Here is a 23634-nt window from a genome sequence, read left to right on the forward strand (position 1 = left end):
CATTTTGGTCTTAAATGTTTGTCTACCAGCATTTTGTTGAGACTCTTAATTTTGTTTCTTACCAAAACTGGATGAAGACTTAGAGAATCCCTTAGAAAACTTGAGAAAGGACAACTGAAAAATCTTAGGGAATCCAATTATCAGGTTACATCTTTTACTACACTTTTTGATCACCTCTAAAGCACAGAAATCAAAAACTAAATTACTATCCAAAGGAGAATTTAAAATCTCATTTTTAACATCATCTGAGATGTTCTGAGAAAGCAGCCATGCAAACCTCCTCAAAACAGCAGCAGTAGCAATAGCCCTTTAAGAAGAATCAACAGAATCACACACACACACACACACACACACACACATACACACACTCTATACAATGAGTAGCGACTTAAACAATAGAAAAAATACATTATTTAAAGCAGATTTTTCCTCACAAGAAAAAACTGCAGACAAACCATTCCTCATATTTTCACAACTAGACAGGGCAAACCTTAACATATGAGCCTGACAAATCAAAATAGTGAAAATGAAAGTTGCAGAAGATTACACTTTTCCCATAAATGTCAAGTTTCCTGTCCTCATTAGAAATAATAAATCTGAAATTAAGTAAATGTTTAGCAGCAGAAGGATTAACTAAACCTATATAGCTGCTAAATCAGTTTGAGAAGAGTGTATACAACTATAAAGACTGAGCAACTTAATACATCCTATCTGCCCTTTTAGAAGCAGCTGGCTGACTGTCAGGACAACTGAAGACAATAACTAACAGACACACAGACACAGACACACCACACATCCTCCAAAGCTGAAAAAACAATGGAAAAATTAATGCAGGATTAAGAAATTCCTTCTTTAACAGCTCATAGTCGTTTTTGGGACTGAAAAGCCTCAGTTTTCTCCCACTGAAAACAATGGTACATTTTAGAAATAGCTTCAGATAATGAGCCCCCCACACACACACACATACATACTGGGAGAATCAGAAACTAAGCTCTCCTCTAAGTCTGAATCAGAAACCTGAGGAAAAAAAACTTTTTGCTGTTCCTTCATCTTTATGTCCAGATTCAGAATCGTGAATCTATTTTGGGACTAAGGTACCCTCTTTCTTTTAATAGAAATTACTTTACAAGAAGGTTAGTGGCCAGAATTAAACCCTGATCCAGTTGTAGGCTCCTGCCTGAGGACATTTGAGAAGGAGTAGATACAGGTTTAGGTTTTTGCATCTTTTAGACAAGAAAAATGGACCAATAGTGTTATAATGGCAGCAGAAGCTTCCCCAGAGATGGGCATAATACTGACAAAACAGGGAAGTCTTTCCCATTCCCTCTCCCATGATCAACAACAGTGGCTCTTCCTTGCTCACTGAAGGAGCCTCAACAACTGTGGAGGATTTGGCTAAACACCAGTCCATAGTGGATGTGAATGCTACACCAGAGGGATCCATAGAAAAAGGTGAGTGGTCTGAGGTGCAACTAGTGGTCACAGCAGATTCGCCCACCTGCTGTTGAGGCAAATTGCTAGCCTGCTGTGATGGCAAATTCTGTTTGCTTGGCTTTTTCTTTTTAAGGTTAGAAGAAGGACCAACCCTAGGACATATAAATTGTTTCATGGTCAATCCAAAAATATTGCCTCTTTCCCATGGAAAACAAACAGCAAATGCCTATAAAAACAAAAAGTCTTTAAAAGTCACTTTTTTCACTGACAAAGAAAAAGCACTTGAAAACACTTTTCTAGTCTCACAAAGTATAATAAACACAATTTCTCCACAGGAATAATATTTTTCAGTTACTTTTAACAACTTTAACTGACAAAAAAAAGAACGCTCCCATTTAAAAGTACAGTACATTCACATGACAGTCCATTAAAATACGAACTCCTAGCTTTAAAATAACTTTAATGAAGAGGAAAGTATAGGTTCATAGGTTCATAGGTTCATACTAGGCTATCTGCCCAAGGGCATTTATAAGCCTAGCCCATAGTTATGTGGCTTTCGCCACCCCTTTAGTTTGAATAAAAACTATGCCTATCATTTTTCTGTGCCTCTGTCAAGCAGTGACACTGAAGTAATCCCTGGGGTATATCTGCGATCTCCCATCCATTGGTCAAGATTCCTCTTGAACAAGGCCAGCGAGGTGCTCTGCCTCACATGTACTGGGATTTTGTTCCACAGCATAGGGAGTCTCTGGGTGATGAATCTGTCCCTCCAGCACGTTCTATTTATAACCGTGTCAAGGTTTAAGTCTCCCGCCCTTGTGGTTCTGAGGGAACTAGATTTTTTGAGGTGAAGCATATTCATCAAATCTGGGTTTGACATGGCCTTATATGTCAGGCACAGGTCACCTCTGAGCAAGCGGTATGAGACTGAATAGAGCTGGAGTTCTTTCAGTCGGGTAGCATAAGACATATTTTTGAGACCCTTTATCCTTTTGGTGAGGAACTTTTGGGGCCTTTCAAGCTGCAGCAGGTGTCTGGTCAGATACATTCGAGCGGGCATTGTACTCAATCATAGGTCTAATGAGTGATGAGTACAGGGGATGATGACCTCCCTTGATCTAGATGTGAATCCCTTCATGATCAGGTGGGCGATATAGAAGGTTTTCCTAACTACTTTAGCAACATGAGTGTCAAGCGAAGGCTACTGTCAACTTGGGTCCCCAGATCCCTGATGACTTTTTCTGTGCTCAGTGGATTGCCACCTATATGGTAGCTAGGGGTAACCTTGTTTTTCCCAAAGGGTATGACTATGCATTTTTGGCGTTTAACTTCAGGCCATGGCTCTGGCACCAGTTATCCATTTCTGTGAGGCCCTTCTGGAGGATATCTGTGTCAGATGTGTTTTCGACTATGGCGCCCAGTTTGCAGTCATCTGCAAACTTTGTCAGCCATAACCCTCCTGTGTTTGCTTGTACTTCAGAAAAGTAGATGCCGAACAAGAGTGGACCCAGGACTGAGCCCTGTGGGACACCACTTGTGACAGGCTTTGAGTCTGACATGGCTCCAGCAACTCTGACCCTGTGGGTTCTGTCACTTAGCCAGTTTGCAACCCATCTTGTGATGTATGGGTTTACATTCAAGCTGATGAGTTTTTCGATGATACCTGAGTGGGGTATTGTGTCAAAGGCCTTTGCCAGGTCGAGGTAGGCTGTATGGACTGCCTTTCCCTCATCAATGGCCTTGGTGATTGTCTCGAAACGTCAACCAAGTTTAAGAGGCAGGATCTGCCTTTGACAAAGCCAAACTGGGTTGGATCCAAAGTCTGCAAGTTCCCTATGTCTTTATGTATGAGTTCCATTATGATCCTCTCCATGGCTTTGCAGATAAGGCTTGTCAAGCTAATGGGGCGGTAATTTCCAGTGTCTGTGGAGGCACCGCCCTTATGAAGTGGGACCACAGTCGCCGCGCCACTCCTTGGTGCGTATCCTGAGGTGAGGCTAAGATTAAACAGCTGTCCTAACTGTGGGTTTAATTCCTCATTGAGTTCATGAAGCACACAGCCGGGGACACCATCCGGTCCCATGGATGCTGTGTTTTTTGCCTTAGTGAGGGCAGTTCTCACCTGGGCGTTGGAGATGTTTGGGGGCTACAATCCTCTGGAATAGATATCTCTCCTTGTGGGGGGGGGAGAAGTTTGCACTGAACCTGTCAGCCAGTATGTTAGCAATGTGTGTAGGTTCAGTAAATTTCACATCATTTTGAACTAATTCTGAGCATATCTGGGAGTTTCCTCCTAGGTTTCTAACATAGCTAAAGAAGGCCTTATGATTGTCTTTAGAGTCCTTGGCGATTTTTCTCTCAAAATTTGCCTTGGATGATTTTATGAGAGCTCTTAGTTTTTTACTTATAATGATCAAAGGTGTCTTACCTTTCAAGGATTTTGCTCTATCTTGTAGTAGCTTCCTCCTTTTGTTGTAGAGCTTGTTTATGGCTGGGGTCCACCAGACTGGATGCTTGCCTTTGGTACAGAGAGTCTTAGTTTCGTTTGGGATTGCCTGATCCATGCAGTCCTGTAGGTGCTGGTAGAAGGCATTTGTAAGTGATTCAGCGGTTTGAGTAATGTTTACCACTGGCTCAGGGGCCTTAAAGGAGACCACACTAGTTTTTAGAAGTGTGAAATCGGCTTTTGAGAAGTTTTTCACTGTGGTCTTTTTGTTTCAGGTGGGGTGGGATGAGGACCTCCAGCGAGATTAGTTTATGATCTGATCTCACCAGTGAGGGGTATACTTCGGTGTTGAACATTTTGATCCCATGTTCGTGATGATGAGATCAAGTATGTTTTCTCCTCTTGTGGGAATGGTGACTAGTTGTTCCATGGCATTTGAGTTTATGAACTCCAGGAATCTTTGGGTTAGAGTGTTCGGGCTTGAGTAGTGTTCCCAGTCTATATTAGGGTAGTTGAAGTCACCTAGTATGATGGTGTTTGGAGATACATTTATCCCCTCCAATGTTTTCAGGAAGGCCATGTGAGGTTCCTGAGTTTGAGAGGGTGGCCTGTAACATGCTACAAATTGCAGAGCAGTCTTGCCTATGGTTAATTGCACCTGGATGGTCTCCGATGCATCGTGCGTTGCCACCAACCTTGAGGTGTGGGTGTCCTTTATGAATATGGACACCCCCCTCCTTTCTTGGTGTTGTCCGGATTTTGGGGCCGGAACGCATGATATGAGGTGAAACCTGTTAGTGCTTGGGGTGCTCTCAGGAGCCTTGGACCAGGTTTCTGTCACAGCACAGACATCGATGTTCTCCATATTGAGAAGGGCCTCGAGTGCGTGCATCTTGAGATTGAGACTTCTGGCATTGAGCAGCATTACCCTTAGTTTTTTTCGTTTTTGGTGTTCTAGGGTGGTAGGTTTAGAATTTGAGCCTTGCCTAAAAAAGGCACTATGGGGGTGGCAAGAGCCTTTGCCAATATCCGGAAGCCCAGGGGTGACAGACAGGTGCAAGCCGTCCCTTGCGAAGCAGCGTGGCTTGTCCAGCATGTCATCCCAGGCAGACAGACATTGGATCCCCTTTGAATGACACCAGAATTTAAGCCAATTATTGAAGCTGATCATCTTATCACTGTATTGTGGCATCATTCTAGGTGAAGGTAGGATACTGCTCAAGGTCAGGGTCATACCTGCCTGGGCTACATAATCAGAGAGCTCCTCGATGTCCCTTTTCATGTAGTCCAAGGAGGTACGTCTCAGGTCGTTGACACCAGCGTGGACAATGACTGAGTCGTACTTGTACCTGCTGTTGAGAGACCTGAGTGTTTGCGTTATGTGGCGGATTCTAGCGCCCGACAGGCAGCTTACTGTGACCTTCTCCTTACTCAGTCTGGTGAGCGGGACGTCAGTGTGTCTGACTATGGAATCACCAATGACAAGTGTGTCTGGCATTTTGTTTGGCCTTAAGGGCTGTGACTGTTTGACACTCTGACTGTGTGGTCTATGTGTTGCATGTGTTGGGTCGTGAGGTGGTAGTTGTTTGGGTGTCTGCTTTGGTGGCCTCTGCTGTTTTGGTAAATTTTGATCAGAGCCTCCAGTATGTCTTTGTGTGAGTATGTGTATGATTTGAAGTTGTGATGGTACCATGTGTGACTGGGTATGTATTGTGTGTGGTTACCTTCTCCTCCTGTCTGGTCTTGCCAGTCCTATGTTGAGAGAGCTCAGCCTCCAGTTTGGCCGTATAGTTGCATCTCTCGCATGTATTTGTGTTTTGTGGGAGAAGGAGAGGATTGTCTGTGTACATGAGGCAATTGTAACATTGCCTCAATATTCCCAGGTTCACCAGTTGAGCTGGAGAGGACACTAGCAACTGATCCCTCGACATACTAGAAGTAGTAGATAAAGAGACTTTCAAAGGACTCCGGGGGAAGTGGGTTTTAGGCTGGTGGGGTACTATCTATAATAAGAGTGCTTTATCAAGGTGCAAGTATTGTAGGAGTAAGTGCTAGGCTTTACAGATAGAGAATAGTCTACTTGGGAATCAAGTAGAGATGAACTTTTCAGTTATAGGATATGCTGGTTAGATCAGCAGTACAGCTCGAGGAAGGTAGTTCTAAGGGAAAATTTGAAGAGTGGAATTTAGATGTCCCGAATAGTTTAACCTTGTTTAACCGCCGCTGCTCGTGTGCAACAGTGGCAACTCTGCGCTAACGCGCGTTTAGCGTGTTTTATAGCAGGGGGCTGAAGGGAGCTAGGAATTGGCCCAAAACGACCAATGGACTACCAGTTTCTGGCTGAAACTTCACCAAATCGGACAAAAAGGCCGCTCAGTGCTTCCCACTCCACTGGTAAGCAAAGAAACTTCCCTCCTTCCTAATAAGGCAATGGATCAGTAACAGGAACTAAAAACAAAGCCCAGGGATCAGCAACTCTGAAACTGGACTACTCTAGTTCAGTAAGGCGGGAAAACAATAAACAGAATTATTAAATGGAAGATTTTCCCCAAACGGAACTTATCTGCCCTACAAAGGAGCAGCACAAGCCGACCGTCAATCCTGTTTGGCAGCAGTAAACTCTGAAGGGCTTGGCATGTAAACTTATCTTTTAGCCAGCTCAGCTCATGATGTCTGACTGCTTGAACATGTAAAAAGTGCCTTAAACCTTTGCAAGCTGGCCAGCTGTTATATCACTGGCAGGGTATAACTCATACAGATAAGGCTACTGAAGCAGTGATTAATATCACGAACATACAAAGATCCATTTCATGTAGAATGTGTGACATGTACTGTTGCTAGAGCCTAAGAATGTTCAAAGCTCAGCTTGCGAAAGAATGGTGTGACTGTGGCTGTTCTTTTTTGTGAGTTATAGTAGCAAGAGCTATGAATAATTAGAAAGGAGGAATTAAGGGGAAGGTCTTCATGCAAGGGGGGATGTGGGCTGATTCTCTCCAATAGAAATGGCCACTAAACAGTTGTTTTCAGTGCTTTTTGTATAGTCATTCTATGTCAAAGCTCTGTACCATATATTTAATTATTTATTTGCAGTTTGTTGTCCATTGGGTTTAGATGAACACTTTTTCAATGGAGACCCAAGCTCCATAGACATATATTATCAATAAAATACAGAGACTTAATACAGGATTCAAAAAAAGTTATTACAAATGTAAATTGACAGGAATTAAAACATTATATGTACATAACAAAGACAGAGAAGTAGTACAGGACTCGTATAGAGCAAATACAGAAACAAAATTGACAGAAATTAAAGCAAGGTTTGCATAACTTAAATTTAATTTAAGCATTTGATGCAGTGGTTACAGTAGCAATGGATTGATTTAGAAGACATTAGTAGTAGATTAGAACAAGATGAGATGATAAGCATACTGTTGAGTATGGAAAGTTAATGCTAGTGTAGGGTAGGGTATAGAGGAAGTAAATAGTATGAGAAATGAGGAAGGAGGAAGCATACTAAGTATTAGGAGGTAAGCAGCTGTAAGAGGGAGAATAGATGAGAAAAGTGTAGCTAGAGTAGATACAAAATATGGGAGAGAGGAGATTAAGTGAAGAGGGAGTAGGGGAGGGAGTTAGGAGGGATGAGTGCAGGAGCATTCCCAAGTAGAAGACAGACAGGAATAGAGAAATATTTTAAAAGAGGAGAGGTTTTGGGTAATGTGGATATGGATAGGAAGGGAGTTCCATTTGCATGCTACAGAAAAAGACAATAGAAACTGGCCAACAATATGAGAGGGTTTGTAAACTTTGAAGAAATTCTGATTACTGGACCTGAGAGATCAATTGGGGAGATGTAGAGTGAGGATGGAGGAGAGGGATGGGCAGAGAGATTGTTAAAAAATGAGTTTATGGGCATGAAGAGCTGAATGTAAGAGAGAAAATTGGGGAGTTCCAGCCAGTTCAAGAAATGTAAGGATTTATATATATATTTATATATATATATATATATATATATATATATATATATATATATATATATATATATTTATACCTACTTTTAAATATTGAATCCCCATAATCACGAAGACTAAAATACTGAGACCAGAATGCCAAAACTTGGTTATACTGAAACGTTATAATCCTGAATGTTAAAATAGCGAATAGGCTATAAAAACACTGCTGTGGCTTTAAGACACTGTATGTTGTACCAAACTAAAACAAAAAAAAACATGGCTGACTTTAAGTTGCAAGCTCCAGTAAGTAGTAGGTAGTCTTGCTCAAGAAGGTTAAGGAGATTCTGTTGCACTTTAGACATGTAGCTGTTCAGTGCAGAATGGTATATTTACCATTTTCTTTGGCGTAGTGCAATCTCAGAGTTGATATATTTAATTAGCAGGGGGTGTGGAGGTGCAGGGGAGTTTCCTCCCTGCTTAAACGTAGAGAAGTAGAAAGTGGTTTGTATTTATTTGTTGGTGCCTTTTTTGTGCTGGAGAGGAGGAAGTTTAGGTTTGCTTTTTGTGTTTTGATATTTTGAGACTCAGTGTTTTAAAGTTTCAGGATATAGCAGTTTTAATGTTTGTCTCAGTATTTTGATCTTCAGGATTATACATTTGATATTAACAAAAAAAATATATATATATATGTGTATGTATAAGTCCCCTTCAGATGATCAAAGTTTTAAAACTTTGAACGTTCTGAATGGAAATCTCCATACAGTGCAAAATGGGAAATTTTCCATTTTCCTCCCTGTAGTGTGATCTCAGAGTTGGTATATTTAAATAGCAGGGGGTGTGGGGGTGCAGGTGGGCTAACCCCCTTGCAAAAACATCTAGGATAATTTTTTTATGTTTTTGTTTTTCTTTCAGGTGTTTGAAGTTTTGAAACTTTGATCATATGGTCTCGGCCAATTGAAATTCAAAGTTTTAAAACTTGTATATATATATATATATATATATATATATATATATATATATAAAGGTTCACTTTGGAATCTCGAAATACTGAGATTTCAAATTTCAGTATCTAGAGACCAAATTGTAGAATCTGCAGTTGCGCGAAACTGCAGAATATCGAACCCGCAGGACTGATGGTGCGTTACGTAAGTGTTATTTTTTTAAGGGTTTTGGGGAGGGTTTTTGTGTTGGTGAGTGTGTTGGGGAGTTTTAGGAGTGGGTTAGGGTAGGTAGGTAAGACTGTAAGACTCTGTGTTGAGAGTGGTGGTGTTTGTATGTATGTTATGTGTGTTTGTGCAAGGGGGGTGTAGAATGTGTTGTGGTGGGTTTTCTGTCTTTTGGTGTTTAGTGTGACCTTGGAGTTAGTATATATAAGTTGCGAGGGTGTGGGGGGGGTGCAGCCCTCCACATGGGGGGCTCAGTGGGGCTTGCCCCCCTGATTATAGGAAGGGTAGGTGTGTGCATTTGTTTTGTTGTGTTCGTGTGTGTTGTTTTGCTTTTTTGTAGTGTTGGGATGTAGGTGTATTTGTATGTGTGGTGTAGTGTTTTGTTGACTTTTGCTGTTTTGAATTTCACAATTTTGTTTTTTGGGTTTGTGAGTTTTCGGCTTTATAGTCTCGAGATACTGAAATTCGATATTTCAGTATTTTGAGATTATAAAGTGAATCCATTTTATATATATATATATATATATATATATATATATATATATATATATATATATATATATGCACAGATCAAACATAATGGACTGGATAATGATGTTTAATAATGAGAAGAGAAAAAAAATATATATATAGATATATAAGGTAAGAAACCTCCAAGAAGCAGGACCAAATATCCAAAAGAGAAAGACTCCAAAGGGAAAGGCAAAGCATTTTTAATAACAATTGTATGAACAATAAATAAAAGGTTAAGCGCTTTCACTCGGAACACTCCCAGGCTTCTTCAGAGCAATTCTACATTGCAAAATGCACTTATTTAAAAGTAACCAGCAATCAAAACCTGCCAATCAAGAATAGGTGTTATTCAGTGAATGGCAGGTTTGATTGCTGGTTACTTTTAAATAAGTGCATTTTGTAATGTAGAATTGTTCTGAAAAAGCATGGGAGTGTTTTGGGTGAAAGCCCCTAACCTTTTATTTATTTTTCATTCAATTGTTATTAAAACTTCTTTGCCTTTCCCTCTGGAGTCTCTCTTTTTTGGATTTTTATATATACAAGGTCACACAGACAAACTAATTAGTAAAAACTACAAGAAAAACTCTGCCAAGCTAGAGTTTTCACTGTATGATGCCTTAAACCTCCTATAATGGATATATATGAAAGTACCCCTTAAGGACATCAAGTGTCCATGACTTTTAAATCTCTGTGGAAACGGGTTGGCTTTACTGGCCTGAATGTATCTACAAAGACTTAAAAATAAAAAGCACAAAATGTCCCCACAAGACAGGAATTTTTAAATGTGTGACATGTTTGGGTGCTAGTCGGCTTATGGAAAAGTATGAAATTTACAGCAAGTTTGAGAAAAAAAAATTACTCACATTGATAGGCAGAAATCGACTGCCTTGGAAGGATGAGTTGGAGTCATCCACTAGGGCAGGTCCAAAAAGACTGCAAACTTTTCTTTCTACATAATTTTTCCTTCATACCCTCAACGGAAGTTAGAAAGGAAGAACAACAATTTTTTTAAAAGACTGATTTCAGATTATGGGACAACATCCACCTGGAATTTCCAGAAAGTAATTGGGAGGTAAACAGTATTAACAGTTTTTAGTTTGTCTAGTTTAATGTGTATATGGATAGCAACTTACAGTCCCCATGATTACTTGAATTGCATTATTTCTAAGTTGCAAAAATTAACACTGCCCATACTTGCAATACTGCAAACAAATAATTTTAAAAAGTAAGCACTTCATTCATCATTTTACATGAACTTCATCAGAAAAAACTGAATACATCTATTCACTTATTTAAATACTATTTATGCAAAAGTTACATGATTTACAGTTTCGTTGTTGTCAAATTAATACTCAAAAATGAAATATATATGCAAAATACTATTCTAAAATATTCTTTCATGTCTTAACTGGTAAAAATTTTAAATAACAATATTAACACTCTTATTTAATCTTGGAAAAACATTTACATTTAAGCATAAGTGCAATTTTAGCTGTCTTGCATCCAGTGCATTATTTAAATCCCCACCCCTTAAAGTGGGAGAAACATAATCCAAACCACTGAAAACAAACTTTTTAAAATTTCCATATCTTATACTATGTTTTGTCAAAGCATTTTTAAAATTCTTATTTTAGTGTTTTAAAGTGTTCTTTTATCTGTTCCCAAAATTTTATTTTTGTTTTTCTTAAATATAACACTAGCAGCTATACCACTGAACTATGTAAACAATGAAAATATGTTTTGAATTTGAAAAAAATCTTTATATTAATTCTTTCTTACTTATGCTAAAGAAATATAAATTTACTACAATCAAAAATAAGACTGGAACCAAGGTAAACACTATTAATAAATGAAAAACACCTTGTAAACTGCTCCAAGTCTGACAACACAGCACAAAAAGCACCAGCAACAGCAAGAGCAGCAGTATAACTTACATTTTTATTCCACAGAATTATGTGGAATCAAAACTTAATATATACTGCTGTCCCTGCTGGTGCTTTTTTGTGGTGTGTTCTCAGACTTGGAAATATAGCTTGACCTTATATTATACATTTGAACCATTTACATCAGAAAGCAAGACTGCTACAGTTGCTGAAAAGTAAACATCATTGCCAGCCATTCCAGCCACTACGAATGCATTATTGGTTAAAGTGTGAACAATGGTTAGTAAGACACAGAAGACAGTGAACATTTTAACATCTTTTTTGTGATGAAGATTTCTCAGGGCATAAACAAAAGAACCAAAAACATCTGTATGATTACCAAACCAAAAACCTATTAACTTAACCTTATTTTAAGTGCTTCCATCCTGCTGTGGGATTTCCTCAGAACCAAACTGATTCATTAATTCATACTGAATCATTATACACATACACACATGTACATATATGTATATACATTGTTTACTATCAAAATAGTGAAATCCCTATTACTGATTGATGACATTGCAGAATGTGGAGTGTTCAATATATCAAATGTTCGGAAACCCAGAATCGACATTTGGCATTTCCTGAAACATTCAACTTCCACAAAAACCGCTTTAGAGAAACACAACCATTTTTACTGTCTTGCAGGGGGCCAATCCCTCCTGTGTCCCCACAACCCCTGCAAATTATTTATTCTAACTCTGAGATTGCACTACAGTGAGGAAAAGCATAATTTTTCTGATCCCCACTGTAGTGTGATCCAACTGTAAACAGCGACACTGAAAATAACAAATGAAAGTTACATGTCAATGCTTCAGAGATGAAGGTATTTCCAGTCATAATATTGAGCATTTGCACCTTTACCCTCAAACTTATGAATGACAATAAATAATAAAACAAATTCCTTGGTGTTGCCAGAGGCAGCTTGTTCTTCGACAGAGTAAATCAAAATCAAAAAGACAAGATGCCACCACAGAGAAGGTTTATTGTTAAATCACTATAAAAAATAATAAAAAATGAAATGGTGGATGAGCACTTTCAGCCTTTTAAGGCCTTCTTCAGATCCTAAATAACAGGTAATCGATTCCTCTCTCTTTCTCTCTCATATATATATATATATATATATATATATATATATATATAAATAACACACACATTCTATTCATTCCAAATAACAATTACTGAAGAGCAACACTAACATTTCAGAGAAAAAGTTAATTTCATTTAAAATGTCTAGACTCAGACTTTAGCAATGAAAGCTGGTTATTTATATAATCAGTTCATAAAGAAAGCACATCAAATAATGAAAAATCTAAGAATGAATGGTATAAAGGAATATATCTTGCCATGTAACAAATGAGACTATTAATAACAGTACTGATATGAAGGAGAGGGTATGCTGTCAGCAGCTTTCATATTCTAGTTATAAATGTGACAGTCATAAGTGGAATGTTCTGCATGGCTGTATTCTTACATTATCATTAACCTCATTTATCTGGCCCTCCTTTGTGCAGTCAGTGATTACCAAATGAGCTATGCCAAGGACAAAAATTACAACTGTCTTTTAAAATATATTCATCGTTGGTGTATATTCAGAGCTAATGGACTGCACCAAATGATGACTGTATATGAATAGACATGATGCCATTTTAATTTTTGTGCATATTTACTGTTTTCCAGAGATGAAATGCTAAACTGATGTGTTATCCTATGCTTGGAGTTATTACTTTACCGTACTGAAGATGTCAGCCACATTTTCAAATTAAATTGGAAAAAGATAGCAAAACTATTCATTATTGAATATCATGTGTTTCAGAAGTCAGCATTTGAAAAAAATAGTCTTGGATGAATTTCAAAGGTATTTTATGCTCACTGGAAGCCAACTGGGAACATTTTTAAAAAAATAATAAATTTTCTTTTTCATTTCTCTGTCTCACTGATACTACTTTTTGATTAGTATTTAATTTCTACATTAGAACTTTAAAAGCTTCATATGTTTGTGGTAATACAATGTAATGCGGCCATGGCATTTATATATATATATATATATATATATATATATATATATATATATATATATATATATGTGTGTGTGTGTGTGTGTAAATATATATATATATATATATATATATAGAGAGAGAGAGAGAGAGAGAGAAAGACAGAGAGAGAGAAGATTGTATAAATGTTTTTTGTTACATGGACAGTATACAAACAACACACCTACACCTTTACAAATTGCAGTGCAAACTAATGAAGTTGACAAAACCTTTGATTCTCAGACAAGGCCACAACTCTAAACAGATCTTTACAAGCACTGCAGAGATGCTATATTAAGCTAAAGTAAATGTAATTATACCTTTCCGTAAAAACTGTAGTTGTAAATCTTGAAAGAGCTGAAATATTTAACAGTATAGAGTGTAAAAAATAAATAAATAAATAAACTGTATTGTCAGAAACTGAAACCAGTTCTCCAATGTGCATACATCTGTAATATTTTTAGTTTAAAAAGTTCACTTCCTTGCTTGTTGGACCTAACTCTAATCTCCCTCCTCCCACCGTACCCAGGAACATCATCATTTATGTTTTAAACCTAAACAGAAAGGACTTCCTTGGACTCTCAATTAGAGAACATGTACATGAGAGTAAAATTACTGCCTTACTTCCAGAATGAGTGCAGTGGCATGCATTCCTGAATCACAGCTCAAACTGGATTCCATTTGTCTGTGGAATTATGAAATCACTGTTTTGATGTCTAAGCCAACGATAGATAGAATTTCTGTATTATCAAGAGCTACTGGTAGTGCTACAGCTAGATAAGCTATTGGCAAGAATGTCTCCCTGACCCAACTGCTTAAACACAATTACATTTGTACTTTCTTTGCATTGCTTGAATTCATTTGAGGTAAGGAGTTTTATAATTCAAATATATGTTAAATGCTTGTGTTTACTGAATATTTATTTTAATGTATATAATAATTCTTGGCTACATTCTTTTCACAAGTTACTGGTCAAGTGACTGTTACCATACAAATATTTAATGCTTGACTTTTTTACAACTAAACAATGACTGTGTTCTTGTTTTGCTAGAGGTGTCTAACTTGTGCCAACATTACCATAAAAAAAGACAGAGAAGGAGATGATGCTAACAAAGAGTTATCATTAACCCCCTGGGAAATACTGTGTATGTGTTTTAATGTCTAGAATATCAGTCAAGTTTAATTTATTGCTATTAAGGTTGCATCTGAATGCAAAGTGTGCAGTCTAATGTGGATTGAATGCTGTTTAGCAATCTGCAGCTCTACAGTGTAAAGCTTTACTGTGGCAGGTGTTCTATTTACCTGAGGCAGCAGTGTACATCTGCCATAAGCACTTACGAGCAAGTATACTCATATAACACTGGGTGAAAGAGGTTTAGATTTAATGGCAGCAGTGGTATGGATTATGAAACTTTACCCACTGTCACATAATATTTGGTGGCAGCAGTTGTCTATAAGTCTGTAATGTAGCATATAAAATAGCACCAGCAGTGTAGATAATGAAAATGTAGCCCAGTCTATACTTCTGCACAGCCCCTGCAATTCTGCTTGCAGCTTTGAGGATGCATACTGCAACTAATCTTGCAGAGTCTGCAAACAGTTCTATCAAAATAAAGCATGTGTACCCTTGCAGCCGCAATGTAAATATGCACCAGTATAACTTGTGCAGCAGTTATTTTATTTTTATAGATGGATTAATTATAAAACATGCAAAAATGAGCTCTGTGGACTATGAAAAACTGTCCTCTGTGGAGTACGAAAAAATGTGACTGTCACATGCTGACTAAAGAATGCAAACTGAAAAGGAACCCAATCTGCCAGTATGAACAAGGATGAGATGATAATTACCTCGGGTGCAGGTATGGCACAGTTTACTGAACTTGCAGACCACCTGATAGTGGGTGATAAGTCTGATGACCTGGCTGCCAAGGTCAGTACCAAATTCTGTCCCCAGAAAATGAAGGGATGATTTTTATAGTATCACTTGGGCAACTGAAAATGTTTACATAATCAACATCAAACTGACCAGGAAGTAATGGTTGAGGTTTTTAGCACCCTTTCTTGTGCATATAACAATGCACGGTATGTCTAAAATGTCAAATTATAACTCTCTTTAGTACTGTAAGGTAAAATTTGTTCAGTCTGAATGTTTTAAATTCACACCAAGTTTACAGAAAAAAAGTAGGATAAACGTAAAAGACAGTGCTAGTTATTTCTTCGCAGAAACAAGCAGTTACCTTCTTAGGCGGGTGAGGGTATATCAAGTTACTACTTTTGAAATACTGCAAGATGTTATGATAAATGAGCAAGATCTTATTACCATGCCTGAGGACATGAGAAACTAGTTAATACATTTGAGTGTAACACTGCTAAGGAGCTGGGCAAAAAGAGGGACCACTATATAATCAGCAGGGTGCAAATGCACAAAAAGAGTATGCCCATCACTACAAGAGGAACTCATGCAAATGCAGTATAAACCTTCTCAGCAAGTTTCACTGACTGAAGGTCAATCCTTTGTCTTGAATATACGCCAGGGTCTTGGAGTAAAATATTAATAGTGTAATTATATGGGAAATTTCTACAACAAGATGATGGAGAATAAAAGCTGTATAAAGGGGTAAGCAGAAATAGCACCTTGGTAGTGGTGAGTTATCTTTAAACTGCAGCTGTTCCAGATTTCCATAGGGACTTCCATGTCATGATGTCACAAGGTCACTGGAACTTGCATTGAGACAACAGTGCTTATCGTATTGAAGAGGTTCGATCCACCTGTTTTGTCAATTTTAAATAACTAAAATTTGAATATCAATTTCACAACAGCTGGAATGCAGTCATAACCTGACAGAAAAGATACACCACCTAACAGCGTTAATCATACAGCTGCTTCATGATACAGCAAGCACCAGGGATAACTCCAGGCACTAAAACTTAAGGTAGAAGATCTTGAAAACAGGCAAAGATGACACAATCTTCATTTAGCAGAGCGGCAGTTAAATGCCAAAGGAACATATTTAATGAAATATCTTTAGCTGAAGTTTCTAAAACCCCTTGTACTTGTGCTGGACTATTTCTTTCAAGTAGTGTGCACACAATATTTTAGTCAGTAGTTCAACAATTAAACTTCCAAGCCATGCCAAATAAATTTCAAACTTCTTAATTCTGGAGGTAATGAAGTCCTAGTGTAAACTGCAGGAGAAGGAAGACCATTCATGATGTAAAGGCAAAAGCTAATGCTTTATCAATACTTTGCCATAAAGAAAATCAAATGAAGTGAGCTTAAACAGAAGTTCCAAAAAACTGTTTCAAAAACAAAATATCCATACAACTGAAAAATCTAGAAGAATGCCTTATCAAATGGGGAGACATGTTTAAACTCATTGCTACTTCAAAGGCAGCCTTAACCTTCCTGCAGGGAAACCTATTAAAAACGTATACAATGAATTAGAATCAGTATGGAATCAGACAAACAGTAACACTACCACAGAAGACAGGACAAAGAAAAAGGCACTGCATGGAAAATTTACTACGATTTCTTATACCCTCAGTAGTCCAGTTTTCTACAAGCATACATGGAGAGGACAAGAGTTACCAATCATCATCAGAAGAATGCAAACACTGTGACAAAACACCAAGAGTCTGAAATGGCAGATAAATATGAGGACCTTTTAACCATTTTCTAATTACAGACAGTGGTGGTATAAAACATGTCTTTTTTACCCACAAAGTTTCAGACTATTCTTTGAACATCTACAAGTTTATTTGGGGATTGGCTTCTGTTCAGAACATCAAGTTGTAACCTTTGAGTTATTCGTTTTGTAGTAGGTTACACGTTTTTTTTCTGTTATTTTTGAAATATGAGGACTTGTTAAATGAATGTAAGGGAAAAAAATCAACCACATAAAAAAATTCAGTTCTTTGGGATTTGAGAAATACTTAGGAAACGAAGAGCAAAAAGAAGCAAAAATAAAACACAAGGAAAAGCCTACCCCTCCCACCTGAAGTAAGTGAATGTCTATACTTACATGATTGTATGGACAGATTTGGTTTTATTTTCAAACCTGGACTTGTGGGAGATTTCCTGTTTGCAGTACTATGCGACCTGGGTCATCACATCTGCCACCAATCATTCAGCTTGCATTGTATTTCTTCCAAGCACTTCATAAGACCTTTCAGTCTATATTAATCCAGACTATTAGCCCTATTTCAAGTTTGTTAAACAAAATATACTTCAATTGAGCAAGTGTTATCAATATTTAGTGCATTACTATTCATTACACTTAATATAAAATGCCACAGTTTGTCATAGTAGTGTAAAACAAATATTATGATGTTACAAAAAGGTAATGGTTCAGAATATGCTTGGTATATTGCAAATCCAAGGAAAGGGATGATAATAAAAAGTTTCATCTCCAAAAAGTGATGCCATTGCTATTTTAATGGTGTCCGAAAGGATAGGATGGAAAAGTAAAACAAACTATGAGCGATAAGGAGGCTATTTTTTTCTTTATGAATTCATAACATCAGAGAACACCTGGGTACCTGGCTGGCTATATGGACCAAACAAAGACAGACCATGCTTTTTCTCAACCATTTTCTAATCATTATCCAAATTTAAGGTGGTGCGCAACATTTAATAACAGGAGAAGATTATAATGCAGATCACTGTTTAGACAGGAAGCAACCAAATTCTGAAATGTGCTAAACTGCAGAAAGTATTAAGGAAGTCTGCAAAATGAATGAGGGAAGAGAGTTAGTCTGAGGAAGGAGGTACCATTTAGAACTCTTGAGTAGCCACTCAAATATGTTCCTATGGAAGAAAAAAAGGAATATTGTACACTCAAAACATATTTATTAAAGAAAGTTGGGTGTCAGACCATACAACTGTATTTCTGCAAATCACATTCACTATAATGCAAAAGTAAAGCAAGGAAGACCGACCCTCAGAAAATTACAACCAAGGGAAAAAATAAAGGATTACTGATGGTTTTAAAAGTCTCATGAGGGGCATGCCATTATGGACAACACCACTAGTGGTAAACATGTAATGAATACCTAAAAGTCTTACAAAATGCTGACATATTTATAGGTTTATAGGTTCACAGGTGTTTACTAGGCTAACAACCACAAGGGCTTTTTTAAGCCTAGCAATGCATCCCAAATCTCTGACATGTTCTGATAACCTTGATAAGTGTAAGAATGGGCCTGGAAGAATGAACCATTTACAGATTACCTGTGTCCATTAGACAGAGAGGTGCCAAACCAGGAATGAATTTCCAGTTTCCCATCATATTGTCCAAGTTGGACTTGAATTAGGTTAGGGAGGAACTCTGCTTTACGTGGAAGGGGAGCCTGTTCCATAGAGGAGGTAATCTCTGGGATACAAACCTATCTCTCCAGTAGGTCCCATTTTATATTACAGGCAAGTTTTAGTCTTTAGAGTGGGTAATTCTGGTTCTGTTTGTTTTGTGGATATGAAAGAGGTCCATCAGAGTGGGGTCTGACAATGCCCTGTATGCCACACATAGATCTCCCCTCAAAAGCCTGTAGGAAGCAGAATATATACAGGGATAGGGCCTTGAGGTGGTCTGCATAGGACATGTTGCTTATGCCCTGTATTCTTTTAGTGAAGAACCTCTGTGGACAATCCAGTTATTGGATATGCCTGGTTAGGTATACACCAAAGTGGGGGCATTGTACTCAATGATAGGGATGATGAATGCAGAATACAGTGTAACAATGACTTCCTTGGACTTAGATGCCATACCTTTGTTTATAAGTTGTACAACACAGAAAAAAATTCTCACCACTGTAGACACATGATGATAAAAGGCTAGATTACTATCTATGCTTTCTGTATTTCCCTGACTACTGGGTCAACTCTAAGGGGCGTGTTGTCAATATGATAGTTACCAGGGATGGATGGCTTCCCAAAGGATATTATGCATTTCTTGGAATTTAGTTTTAGTCTATGCCTCTGACACCAGTTGTTTGTCTGTGTCAGCCCCTCCTGGAGAACATTTGTGTCAGTGTGATATTCAATGATAGCTCCTAATTTGGAATCATCTGCAAATTTAGTCAGTCAGAGACCACTGATATTGGCCTTGAATTCTGAGAAGTAAATACCAAAAAGGAGCAGTCCAAGGACTGATCCCTGAGGGACTCCACTTGTGACTGGCCTCTTTGTAGAAGTGGACTCTCCAGTTCTAACTTCCTGGGTTCTGTCTGTGTGCCAGTTGGCAATAAACCGGGTGACATACGGGTTTGTACCTAACCTTTTGAGTTTGTCAACAATGCCTGAGTGGGGTACTGTGTCAAATCCCTTGGCCAGGTCAAGGTAGTTGTGTAAATGATTTTTGCCCTCATCCATTGCTTTGGTGACTTTCTTAAGTCCACCAGGTTTAGTAGGCATGATCTGCCCTTGACGAAAGCAAACTGGGTTGGGTCCAGTGATAGGAGGTTTACTGTATCTCTACTGATCAACTCCAAGATAATTCTTTCCATGGCTTTACATACAAGATTAGTTAAAAAAAAAAAAAAATAGACAGAAAGAGAAGGACTCAAATTAAAGAAAATAAAGCAGAAATCCAAACCTATTGGGCACAATGACAAAGGATAAAATCTTAAAATATGGAAGTTGCTAACATTTACAAAATTGCTGCTACAACTTGTGATCTCCTTTAAATAAATCTACTATATAAATTGTTACAACAAGCAGCTACATGAAATTGAGGTCAGGAAAATAAAATTGGCAAAATTTTAACATTAAAATTTAAACAAAAAACAGATGCAAACTGCATCCATCAATCTAGGTAACGACAAAGTGACCAGGGACAAGAGAACCATTAGCAGAGCAGTGAGAACCTTTTATGAAAGCCCAGACATGTACAATAAAGCTCCCAGTTGGCAGAAACTGTTCAGTTACTTAACTCTCAGTGTAGTCACACAGCGTGGAAATGAAAATACTTAAAAAATCACTTTTATTAAATCCACCAAAACACATTAATGCTCAAACCATACATTTTTGTTTCTTAACTTCATCAGATGTGGGCTGAAACTTGTAAACTAACGCCAGATGTTACATTCATTTGGAAAGCACTAGAAATGCATTCTTATACATGCATGAAGAACATAGCTGACTCCTTGATTTTGCTTTGCCTCTCAGTTTTTTACCCGTCCCTCATAACTTATTTTGATTTTCTAGTAAATCACGGATTATAGTCGATTAATAATGCCAAATATTAGAGTTTAATACTTTTTATTCTTCAGAAAATTTATGTTGATACCAAGCCCATTGTTAAGTGAATTACAGTAATTAAAAAAAATTGTTCAACAATGAGCAATGGAGCCTGATAAAGGTGGGGGCCATGTCATCATGGAACAGAAAGAATACTACTGGAGAATTAAGGAAATGTTAAATAACAGTGTTTACAATGAAGTATCCATAAACAAATTAAATCAAGCACACAGGAGGATCACTTCCCTTTTAAATGATAAAACATCAAAACATTTAACTATGGCAACAATATCTCTCCTGTGATGCCTACAATTTTCGGGATCCCCAAAATCCACAAGGACGTTAATAACTCTCCCATGCATCCCATTGTGGACAGTTGGGGATCTATCACTCAGATATGTGCTAAGTTTGTGGATTATATATTAAAAGACATACTTAAGAATGAACCACAAGTTTGCAAAGACTCCTGGGAGTTCTTAAAATACATCAATAATGCCACCTATGGGGAGACTGCAAGTTGTCAAAACCTTTTCAGATGATATAAGAATGTCATTTGATCTTGACAAATGTGCAAACGCAACCTTTAAAGCAGGCAAACTGCAGCACCAAAAAACATCAGTTTGGGACAAGAATATGATATAAAATAACTTGAGAAAGAGGGAGTGTATAAATATCTGGGAACTGATGATCAACAATAAAACATGAACAAATGCAAATAAAAGTTAGTAAGGAGTACTTCAGAAGACTTAAATTAATCCTGAAAACAGATTTGACATCTAGGAATGAAATACAAGCTATAAACCAATTTGCTCTTCCTCTCTTAACTGACAGTTTTGGAGTGATTGGCTCCAAAACATGCTCGATAGATTAGATAGGAAAACAAGAAGGATGCTTCATTGAAATTAATTACATGCATAGATCTGCATTCGTGGGATTCTACACATCTGCTGAACTCTCAAGACCCAAAAGTAGTGAATGTTTTGGAACATGAGGAGAATAAATCTAAGATGACTTCCTTGCTTATGCTAACAGAAGCATATCGGTGTCAATCAGGAATGGAAATCAAACCACAAGTAGAAAAAATCAGGCAGCAACTGAATGTGCCAAAAACAAAAGAAAGAAAATAAGGTGAAGAACCAGATGAGAAGGCAAGAAATGTGGAAAAAGCATAAATATAGTTGCAAGTATAGATTCTGGAAGAACCTCATGTTGATCAGGAATGAATGCAGGAATGGTTAAGGAGAGGTGAATTTAAACCAAGAGATGAAAGGTTAATATTGGTGGGCTACATACACATTGATTTACAAAGTTTGTTGAACATGTGAGAGAAATGGATAAATGTAGGTTTTGTAAAAAAGAATTGGAAACAACTGCACACCTCATTGCTGGTTGGACATACTAATGGCAGAAGGACTTTATACTGAAAGGCATAATAATGTGGAGAGACTGTTGCACTGGGGATTGAGCAAACATTATGGTATTAAGTGGCAGAAAAACACTGGAAATATGAGCTGCAAAGCATTATAGAAAATGATGAAGTCTACATCACATGGCATCACCCATTATCAACAGTCCAAAAGATAGATGCTAGAAAACCAGATATAGTGGTCCAGGAAAAGAAGACAAAAGTGGCATTGATCACTGAAATCTTCACACCCAGTGATTACCATGTCCTGCGTACAGAGCGACACACAGTCATAAAATATCAGGATTTGTAAGCAGAAATGAGAGCAATTTGGAAGAAAGATACTCAGATAGTTCCAATAGTAGTAAGAGCAACAGGTCTTATAAAAAAAAAAAAAAAAAAAAAGTGTCTACAATCCTATTTAAATACACTACCAATACATGCAACTCTGTACGAATTGCAGAAGGAGTCATTACTGGGCACATTGCGGGTGCTGCGAAGAGCACTTTTGGCTGACATCAAAGAGTGAAACAATACTAATTTCATGAACTCTAATCGTACTTTGACTTAGGAATGGGGTCCATTTCTTTCATGGTAATAGAAACCCAAATGATTTGGAGAAATTAAAAAAAAAAAAAAAAGTGGAGACTGACCTACTTGTCAATATTGATGTGGTTGATTTATACACGGTGATACCACATGAGGTGGGACTAAACTGGTTCTCTGAGTTTCTTGAAAACAAAGACTTGGACAACGTTTAGACTAGTCTACTGGAAGATTTGTTGGAAATTGTCCTTACCAACAACTGTATTTCACATGAAGGACAATTATATCATCAAAACCAAGGTGTGGCCGAGGGGGCAAATTGTGGCTCCATTTACACCAATATTGTAATGGCTAAATGGGAACAAGCCTTTGTGTTCAATGGCCCCATTTATACGTCTGTGAGATTTTACACAAGATACCTGGATGATTTGTTTATCATCTGGCAGGATAATTAGGACAAGCTGATGGATTTTATGAACAACTCAAGCACTAAGTTTCTATAATTTACAACAAATAAGGACAAGTTTAATATTTCTTTTCTGGATGGGTTTTTTTTTGTCCAAGGACTCAAATAATGGTTGTTACGTTTTGAGAATTTATCAAAAGCCAACCTACTCCAACTCCTTCTTCCATTTTTTGAGTGCTCATCACCTTGCCCAGTAGAAATCAGTAGTAAAGGGACAATTTGAGAGGACCACAGGAATGGTCACCCTGGAACAGCACTTCTGGGAAGAGTGTACTACCTTGGAAAACATGTTTTTGCAAGAGGCTACCCAAAAGAGTCTGTAACTGACATCAAGGAGGAAGTGGTGATGAAAAGGAAAAGGAGATACTACAATCCAATACTCAATAATAATAATGCTGTTACATTTGAAACTGGCAAAGAAAGTAACAATGGAACCGGTGATCTGGAGAGTACCTTCATTACCGATTTTAACCAAGACCATCAGACTATAAGATGGATACCGAAGAAGAATTG

Source organism: Protopterus annectens, chromosome 16.part0 (assembly GCF_019279795.1).
Source record: "Protopterus annectens isolate FY-2018-M chromosome 16.part0, PAN1.0, whole genome shotgun sequence".
Taxonomy (NCBI): domain Eukaryota; kingdom Metazoa; phylum Chordata; order Ceratodontiformes; family Protopteridae; genus Protopterus; species Protopterus annectens.